Below are 9,354 nucleotides of genomic sequence, written 5' to 3' on the forward strand. Positions count from 1 at the left end.
ACCTCCCCAGGCTGTTCCTATTCTCTTCCTCAGATGTCAAGGCAGCTCTGGTAGCCTGAAGGCAGTCCCCAAAGAGAGTTATAGGAGCAGCAGGTGAGAAGCCAAAGCATATAGAAGCCAAGGGAAGGGTGGGTTCAAAGGATGCAAGCAGGGCATCAACAAAATCCACCCTGAAGTCTTGCCCAGCTCAAATCTCCCAACTGTCCACCTAACCCCCTCAGTCTTTTTCTCACAAATTCTCCCTAAGCCCCACCTCTTCAATCTGTTCTTGTGCTGTTTTCATTTTAGACACAAGTACAAGACCACGTTTTGGTCCTTGCATCTTTTAACTTTCAGTGCCTGCTTTAATGAGTCAAGATAACATTGGACCTTGTTTCTATCATCTGGTACATTCATTATCTGCCCAGTTTTGTCCCATCTTCAAATCTGATTCAGATTCAACTACCTTGTATTGAATGTCTACTATTTGCACAGCACTACATTTAGCCTTTCTTTCATGTGTGTACATCTTTATTTGAGATGTTACCCTCCTGTTCTCCCTCTAAGTCTGTGAAGGAACATTGCCCGTTGTGACTTAGAACCTACTTTTGACCACAGCAGATCCAAGGTCAGGCATCCAGGAGAGGAACCCACCCAGGACCAGAATACACCGCAAAGAAAGCATGAGGAATTGTTAAAAGATTTAAAGATCCAGCACAGAGACTTCCCTAGTGGTTAAGACTCTGCACTCTCAATGCAGGGGGCGCGGGTTCGATCCCTGGTTGGGGAACTAAGATTCCACATGCTGCATGGTGCATCCAAAACTTAATAATAATAATAATAGTAATAATAATAATAAAGATCCATAATGATCTGTAAGATAAAGATGGTACTCAATCCAATAGGAAGCATAGCATAGGTACTAGAGACTGTAGGAAGTGGTGGGACCCTTCTCCAAGGCAGAATGGCCTTCTAGAAAGCCTGTGATGATGGAATTTTAACAGTGATGCAAACTAGTTGCATGGAAGATAGGCAACCTCTTTGCCATCTCTCCGACATAGTTTTTCCATCCATAAAGTGAGGATAATATTAGCTGCACCTACTTTAGAGGGTTGGCCTGAGGATTAGATGAGACAATTGCTTTGTGAAAGATTCTGCAAAGACCCTGAAATGCTCTATATGCACAGCAGGCAATGATAACAACGTAATTGACATTTCCTACTTCTACCTGAGTCACAGGCTCTCTTACTCTGATTTTACATTTCCTTTCCTGAGGCCCATTTTTTTAAATGTCCCCTTAATAATTGGTTTAGAATTCAGATAAGAGAAAGGAAACAAGTGGATAAATTTAGACCAAAAAAGAATTGTTTAACCCTGGATTACAATCATGAAATTGTCAAACAAATCCCATGTCGTAGAGTCTGACAGACCCCATGTTAATTTTTAAGGTCAGTGTCGAAAACAACAACCTTCTAATGAGGTTAAAAACATGGAATAATTCTCCAGGCAATTAAATGAATATCATCTGCTTTACCTCACCCTGAATTTGTCATTTTCAACATTTCTTCTAAAGGGTAGAATAGCTCTGTCGGATCTGATGATATTTTCCCCCAATTGGATGGTATCTCAAAAGTCACAGGACCAGAGAATCTCAGTGAGGACAGAAGATGTCATCTAGTCTGAATCTCTCATTTCAGCCTGGAGTATCTCAGATGCAAAGAGAGAAAAGGGACTGTCCGTGGCCACAGTGGCAGAACCAGGGCTAGAACCTACACATGCAGTGTAGATCTTTTACGATCTGGAAAGGCAGTGACCTGGATAAGTGCAGGGTTTAAAGCTCCTTCAAGACAATTCAGCAGCTCTCTGGGCAAGATTCAGCCCTCTAACAGCCTATGGCCTTCACTTGTGAATCAAAAGGAAATAGATGCCAAAGAACAAAGTTAAAGGGCTCACACTTCCTGATTTCAAAACTTACTACAGCGTTACAGTAATCAAGACAGCGTGGTACTGGCATAGGGATAAGCATATATATATATATATATATATAGCAATGGAACAGAAATGAGAATCCTAAAATAAAGCCTTTCATTTTTGGGCAATTGATTCTTTACAATCAAATTGAGAAAAAAAGTCTTTTCACCAAATAATGCTAGGACAACTGTATATCCACATGCAAAAGAGTGAGGTTGGACACCTACCTTACACATATACAAAAATTAACTCCAAAAAGGATCAAAAGCCTAAATATAAGGGCTATAATGTAAAACTTTCTAAAGTTTTACAATTAAAAAATAATATAAAATTTTATAAAGTTTTAAAACTTTCAGAAGGAAATGTCAGAGTAGATCTTTGTGAGCTTAGGTTAAGCAATGTTTTCTTAGATATGACAACAAAACCACAAGCAACAACAGAAATAAAAAGTGAACTTCACCCAAATTTACAACTTTTCTGTTCATAGGATATGGTGAAGAAATTGAAAAAGCAGCCCACAGAATGGGAAACATTATTTACAAATCGTATATTTGATAAAGGATTTGTATCCAGAATAAACAACTCACTCTTACAACTCTATAATAAAAACATACATAACCTAATTCAAAAATAAGCAAAGGATCTAGGGCCTCCCTGGTGGTGCAGTGGTTAAGAATCTGCCTGCCAATGCAGGGGACACATGTTCAATCCCCGGTCCTGGTCCAGGAAGATTCCACATGCCAGGGAGCAACTAAGCCCATGTGCCACAACTACTGAGCCAGTGCTTAGAGCCCACGAGTCACAACTATTGAGCCCATGTGCCACAACTACTGAAGCCCACATGCCTAGAGCCCATGCTTTGCAACAAGAGAAGCCACGGCAATGAGAAGCCCACACACAGCAACGAAGAGTAGCCCCCACTCGCCACAGCTAGAGAAAGCTTATGCACAGCAACGAAGACCCAATGCAGCCGATAAATAAATAAATTGTTTTAAAAAATGAGCAAAGGGGGCTTCCTAGGTGGCGCAGTGGTTGAGAATCCACCCGCCAATGCAGGGGACATGAGTTCCATCCCTGCTCCAGGAAGATCCCACATGCCACGGAGCAACTAAGCCCATGTTCCACAACTATTGAGCCCATGTGCTGCAACTACTGAAGCCCACGTGCCTACAGCCCGTGCTCTGCAGCAAGAGAAGCCACAGCAATGAGGAGCCTGCACACCACAACAAAGAGTAGCCCCCACTCACCGCAACTAAAAAGAAAGCCCACGCACAGCAAAAAAGACCCAACACAGTCAATAAAATAAATAAATAAATAAAAATAAGCAAAGGATCTAAACAGACATTTCTGCACAGAAAATATACAGATGGCCAGTAAGAACATGAAAAGATGCTCAATATCATTAGTTCTCAGGGAATTCAGAGCAGCACCACAATGCAACACCATGTCACTCCCACTAGGATGGCTGGAAACAAACGGATGGACAAAAACAATTGTTGATGAGGATACAGAGAACTCCCAGCATGGGTGCAAACATAAAGCTAAGAAGCCCCTTTGGAAAAGAGTTTGATGCTCCATCAGAGTATTAAACATGGAGTTACCGTAGGACCCACCAATTCTACTCCTAGGTATACACCCAAGAGAAATGAAAACACACATCCTCACAAAGCTCGTACGTGAGTGTTCATAACAGCATTATTCATTGCCTGTATTTCAAAAGTGGAGACGATTCAAATGTCCATCACCTGCTGAATGGATGAATAAAATGTGGTGTAGCCACAAAACGGGATATTATTTAACATAATAAAAGGAATGAAGTTCTGACACATCCTACAACACGGATGAACCTAAAACATGATGCTAAGTGAAAGAAGCCAGTCACATAAGGCCTCATATTGTATGATTCCATTTTTTGGAAATGGCCAAAACAGGCAAATGCATACAGACAGAAGGAGATTAATAGTTGCCTAGGGTTGGGGACAGGAGGTGAGAGCTGTTAACAGAATAAGGTTTCTTTTAGGAGCAGTAAAAGTGTTCTAAATTGAGACTACAATGATGGTTGTACAACCTTTCAAATATGCTAAAAATCATTGAACTGTACACCTCAAATGAGTGAACTTTATGTGACTTATATCTCAATAAAGTTACTTTTAAAAAGGAAACGGATAAAAATCTAAACATTCGTTTATTCTTGATTCAACTTTCATTGAATGGCTAGGTTCTAGGTTCTGGGATACAGTAACGAATGCACCCTATATTCTGTTGGATGATAGAGACAAGAAGTAGTAAGCAAACTAAAGTCTGTGGGCCAAATCTTGCCCGCTGTCTGTTTCTATAAATACAGTTTTATTGACACACAGCCATGTTCATCCATCTATGTATTGTTTGTGGAGCTTTTCCCACCACAATGGCAGGGATGAGTAGTTGCAGCAGAGACCATATAGCGCTCAAAGCTGAAAATATTTGCAGGCAGACTTCCTTTTATTGCACTTCACAGACACTGCCTTTGCTGTAAATCGAAGGTTTGTGGCAACCCTGCGCCTAGCAAGTCTATCACCGCCATTTTTCCAACAGCACTTGCTCACTTGATGTCTCTGTGTTGTGTTTCCGTAATTCTTGCCATATTTCAAATGTTTGCATCATTATTATTATATTTGTTACTGTGATCCGTGATCAGTGAACATTGCTGTTACTATCGTAACTGCAGATGTGGTGGAAATAGCAAGAGAACTAGAATTAGAAGTGGAGTCTGAAGATGTGGCTGAATTGCTGTAATCTCTTGATAAAACTTTAATGGATGAGGAGTTGCTTCTTGTAGATGAGCAGAGAGAGTGATTTCTTGAGATGGAAACTACTCCTGGTGAAGATGCTGTGAAGATTGTTGACATGACAACAAAGGATTTAGATTATTCCATAACTTAGTTGATAAAGCAGAGGCGGGGTTCGAGAGGACTGACTCCAATTTTGAAAGACGTTCTACTGTGGGTAAAATGCTATCATACAGCATCACCTGCAGCAGAGAAATCGTTCATGGAACAAAGAGTCAAACAATGCTGCAAACTTCACCATTGTCTTATTTTAAGAAATTGTCACAGCCACCCCAACCTTCAGCAACCACCACCCTGATCAGTCAGCAGCAGTCGACGTGGAAGCCAGACCCTCCATCAGCAAAAAGATTATGACTCACTGAAGGCTCAGGTGTTGGTCAGCATGTTTTAGCAATCAAGTATTTTTAATTAAGGTATATACGTTGTTTACTTAGACATAACGCTGTTGCCCACATGACAGACTACAGTATAATATAAACATGACTTTTAATGCACTGGGGAACCAAACTATACTTGTGACTTGCTTTTTTATAATATTCACTTTGTTGTGGCCGTCTGGTACCAAACCTGCAGTACCTCCGAGGTCTGCCTGAACCATCTGCCCCTTTATAGAAAGTTTGCCAACCCTTGTGGTAGCGTGTCAGGTGAAGATACGTTTTACAAGTTCACATAAAACAGGGTAAATGATAGGAAGTGGCTGGAGCTGCTATTTTAGGTAGGGGAAGAGAGAAGCCTTTCTGAGAAGGCGGCATCGGAGACCCTAATGAGGGGATGAAGCATATCATGTGACCCTCAAGGTGAAAAATGTTCCAGGAAGAGGGAACAGAAAGTGAAACCATTGGGGGGCCAGCATGGCAAGACTGTGTCCCTGGAGACAAAGGAGCTACAGGAGCCAAATGGGGTTGAGTCACAGCAAGGAGCAGCCTCCCTCAGATGGACAAGCCCATGACACCACCCAACCCAGGAGATAGCAGTGGCTGAGATAATTTCAGAAACTCTTTGGAAAGCAGACACCAGAAACCATTTCACTTTGAGATGAGAGAGACTCTGAACCAAAGAATCACCAAAGGTCATGGAGGAGAAGTCTGTTGGATAAAGCTATGCTTTAAAAAAGAAACATCTAGATCAACCCCACTAGTCAGTCAGGACCATGGAAGTTACCGAGGGCAGAGTGCTGCAGGGCGAGGCACTGCAATGGCCATGGAGAACCTAGGTTAGAAGCGTACCTTTGTCACTTAACTGGCTGTGTGAAGCAGGATGGACTTATTTATTTACGTTCTTATAATAGGGACTTGCTATCTTATCTCAGGTAAGGCACCTGGCCTTTCTGAGTCCCAACTTTCCTCCAACACGAATGATAATATTCACTTCCCAATATATACAATTGCCCATCTTGAGACCCAGCACGAATGACTCCTCTGTGCTGTTGAAGCTGAAAAGGACTGATTGTCAGGGTAGCTGACAGTTTACACTCTTGAAGGTCAACAACTCTTGAGTCCCACAAGTCTCCGAGGTCAACTGACAAATAAACACCCCACAAGAAGAGTCATGGGTGCGCTCTACTGCCTAATCTAGGATAAGAAAAACACAAATATCACCACTTCACATCTGCAAGCCTCAAAAAATAAAATAAATTAACACTCTGTAGAACACACTGAAAACTCCAACTGCATTTGTTTTCAAGGTCACTTTGGAGACAAAATCCAGAATGTTTTGGAAAAACATCTGGATCCCTGTGTCATTTCAAGGTATGGCCAGGCACTCCTTCCTATTCATCTAATACAGATTTAGGAGGATGAGAAAGCCATCCTGCAGGCATTGCACCCACCTAAATGGACCTGGTGGCATTACAGCACAGGAGATATGTGTGGTGGCACTTGCACCGGTGAGTGAGCAAAAGGCTTGCCTCTTGTTGGGCAATTGGCATTTCTGAAAAGCGCACCCTGCAGTTATTTAATAGCAGTGAAGTTCACTGCTGCTGAGATGAAGAGGCTAGAGGGAATTGCTCTGTCCACTCTGCCTTGAGGGACTCTTCGGCACCAAGGTCCCCAGAGATTAACCCAACCCCAACCCCCACCCCACCCCCAGCGAATGACATCAGGACAAAATCCAATCTGACTCTGAAGGCCTCCTTCCTGCTCCAACAGAGAACAGCTGTGTTCATTATTGGACCTTCTCCACAACCTAGATGATCCTGTCTCTTCCTTCTAACTTGCCTCCCACAAATACACGATCCACTGTGAGATTCAGAACGTACCCAGCTCATTCTTGTCCCCAAGCCCAAAACACTTTCTAAAGTGAAGAGATTCTTTGCCCAAAGGAAACCTAGAGGAGAATGTGTCCGATCAGGGGACACAAGACAAATACGAATGGAGATGCTGTGGATAAATTGGTGGGTGTGTGGTATCATCCCCCCCACCAAGTCTATGTTCCTCCCACTTCACTCCATGGTCTATTGAGGCTACTCCTCTTCAGGGATCCAGAAAGCACAATTTGAAAACCACAGTCAAACCTAATTCTTTCATTTTACATATGGGAAAACTGAGACCCAGGAAGGAAAATATCTTGCTCAAAGGCCATGGCAATATCTGGTCCAGTCCCTGGTTCCATTCGTTGAGGAGTTGGCAGATATTTTCTGTAAAGGAACAGATGATGAATATTCTCAGCTTTGAGGGCATGTGGTCTCCACTACTGTAGCGCAAAAGAATTTGCCAGCAATATATAAACTAACAGTCATGATTGTGTTCCAACCAAACTCTATAAAAACAAGTGGTAATTCCTATACCCACATTTATAGCAACCTTATTCACAATAGCCATAGGTGGAAGCAACCCAAGTGTCCCTAGTAGGAAGAATGGATAAACAAGATGTGGTCTATGCATAAAATGGAATAGTATTCAGCCTTAAAAAGAAAGGAAATTCTATCTGCTACATAATGGATGAACTTTGAGGATATCATGCTAAGTGAAATAAACTAGACACAAAAGGACAAATACCATAGGATGCCACTTATAAGAGGTACTTAGAGCAGCAAGTTTGTAAAGAGAGAAAGTAGAATGGTGGTTACAGGGGCTGGGGGAGGGGGAATGAGGATTTAAAGCTTAATCAGTACAGAGTTTCAGCTTGGAAAGGTGAAAAGTTCTGGAGGTGGATGGTGATAACGGTCGCACAATGTAAATGTAACTACACCACTGAACTGTACATCTGAAAATGGTTAAGATGGTAAATCTCATGTATTTTATCACAATAAAAAAACAATTAAAAAAAGGTACTTGAATTCTATGCTTAATATTTGAGACTCAATTCTGTAGATAGTAGGAAATCATTAATGCTTTATGTTTGTTTTGTAAATAAGAAGATAAGGTCTGAAAAGGGATCTCATCTATTAACTTTGTACTATCCCAAACATTTATCATCACAGGGTCTCTGCCTTATATGTGAAAATAAATAATTTAAGTGGAACGTGAAAAAAAAAAGAGATGAGCCAGATTTGCCCCATGAACTGCAGTGTACCAATCCCTGTGACAGTTCAGGCTGCTCGTCTCAGGACAGAAAGGTGATCAGACATCAGATAACACAACGGGTCATGGCTCTTCTAGCATGGTGGGGAGGGGAGGATAGCCACTGACCTCTAAAGTAGCTGCCATCCATTGAATCAAGGAGCCAACTGTGGGTCGAATAAAGTTAGACAGTGACTAGAACCATCCACTTTCACCCACTCTGGCCACAGCCAGACTAAAGCCAGCAGTTTCCATGGCGTGGCAGAATGGTCAGAACTCGGGCTTCTCATCAGGCTAAGTGAGATTTGCATTTTGCATCCAAGACCCACTATTCAATGGCAGTGTGCAATTGGGCAAGGATCTAGCACTCTGAGCCTCAGTTTCTCCACCTACAAAATGAATTTCTTGCACCATATGATCTCTTAAATTAGATAATAAACCTACTGTGCCAAGATATTTATGTTACAAGAAATATGTGCAAAGAAACTGCTGTATGATAAAAGCACAATAAGTGTTATCTAATTTCTTTCTGTTTGGGAGCCTTAAATTATCAATACCTAAAGAGTAAAGGACTTCCTGAAGTGAAAAGAAAAACAATTAAAAAAAAAATGGCAGGAGAATCACCAAGGAGCTGCCACAGCTGCTGAGATGGAGCTATTCCTAGCTCTATAGTGAAAGATGGTGAATATTGAATGTCATGCAGAGATACTGGTTGTTATTACCAGTGAAAGCACCTGAAATTTTATTTCTGAGAACAAAACACTCTTTTTCAGTTCAGAAAAGGTGGTCAGTCAAAGGAGAGAGAAGTTCAAGCATCTGCCTGCTTCCTTTTTGTTATGGACTAAATGTCTATTTCCCTAAATTCATAAGTTGACGTCCTAACTCCCAAAGTGCTGGTATTTGGAGGTGGGTCTTCTTTGGGGAGATAATTAGGATTAGATGAGGTGCTGAGGGTGGGGCATTCATGATAGGATTAGTGGCCTTATAGGAAGAGGAAGAAAGAGATAGCTCTCTCTCTTTCTACCATATGAGGACACATTGAGAAGGCAGCTGTCTGCAAGCCAGGAAGAGCACCC

Source organism: Hippopotamus amphibius, chromosome 4 (assembly GCF_030028045.1).
Source record: "Hippopotamus amphibius kiboko isolate mHipAmp2 chromosome 4, mHipAmp2.hap2, whole genome shotgun sequence".
Classification (NCBI taxonomy): domain Eukaryota; kingdom Metazoa; phylum Chordata; class Mammalia; order Artiodactyla; family Hippopotamidae; genus Hippopotamus; species Hippopotamus amphibius.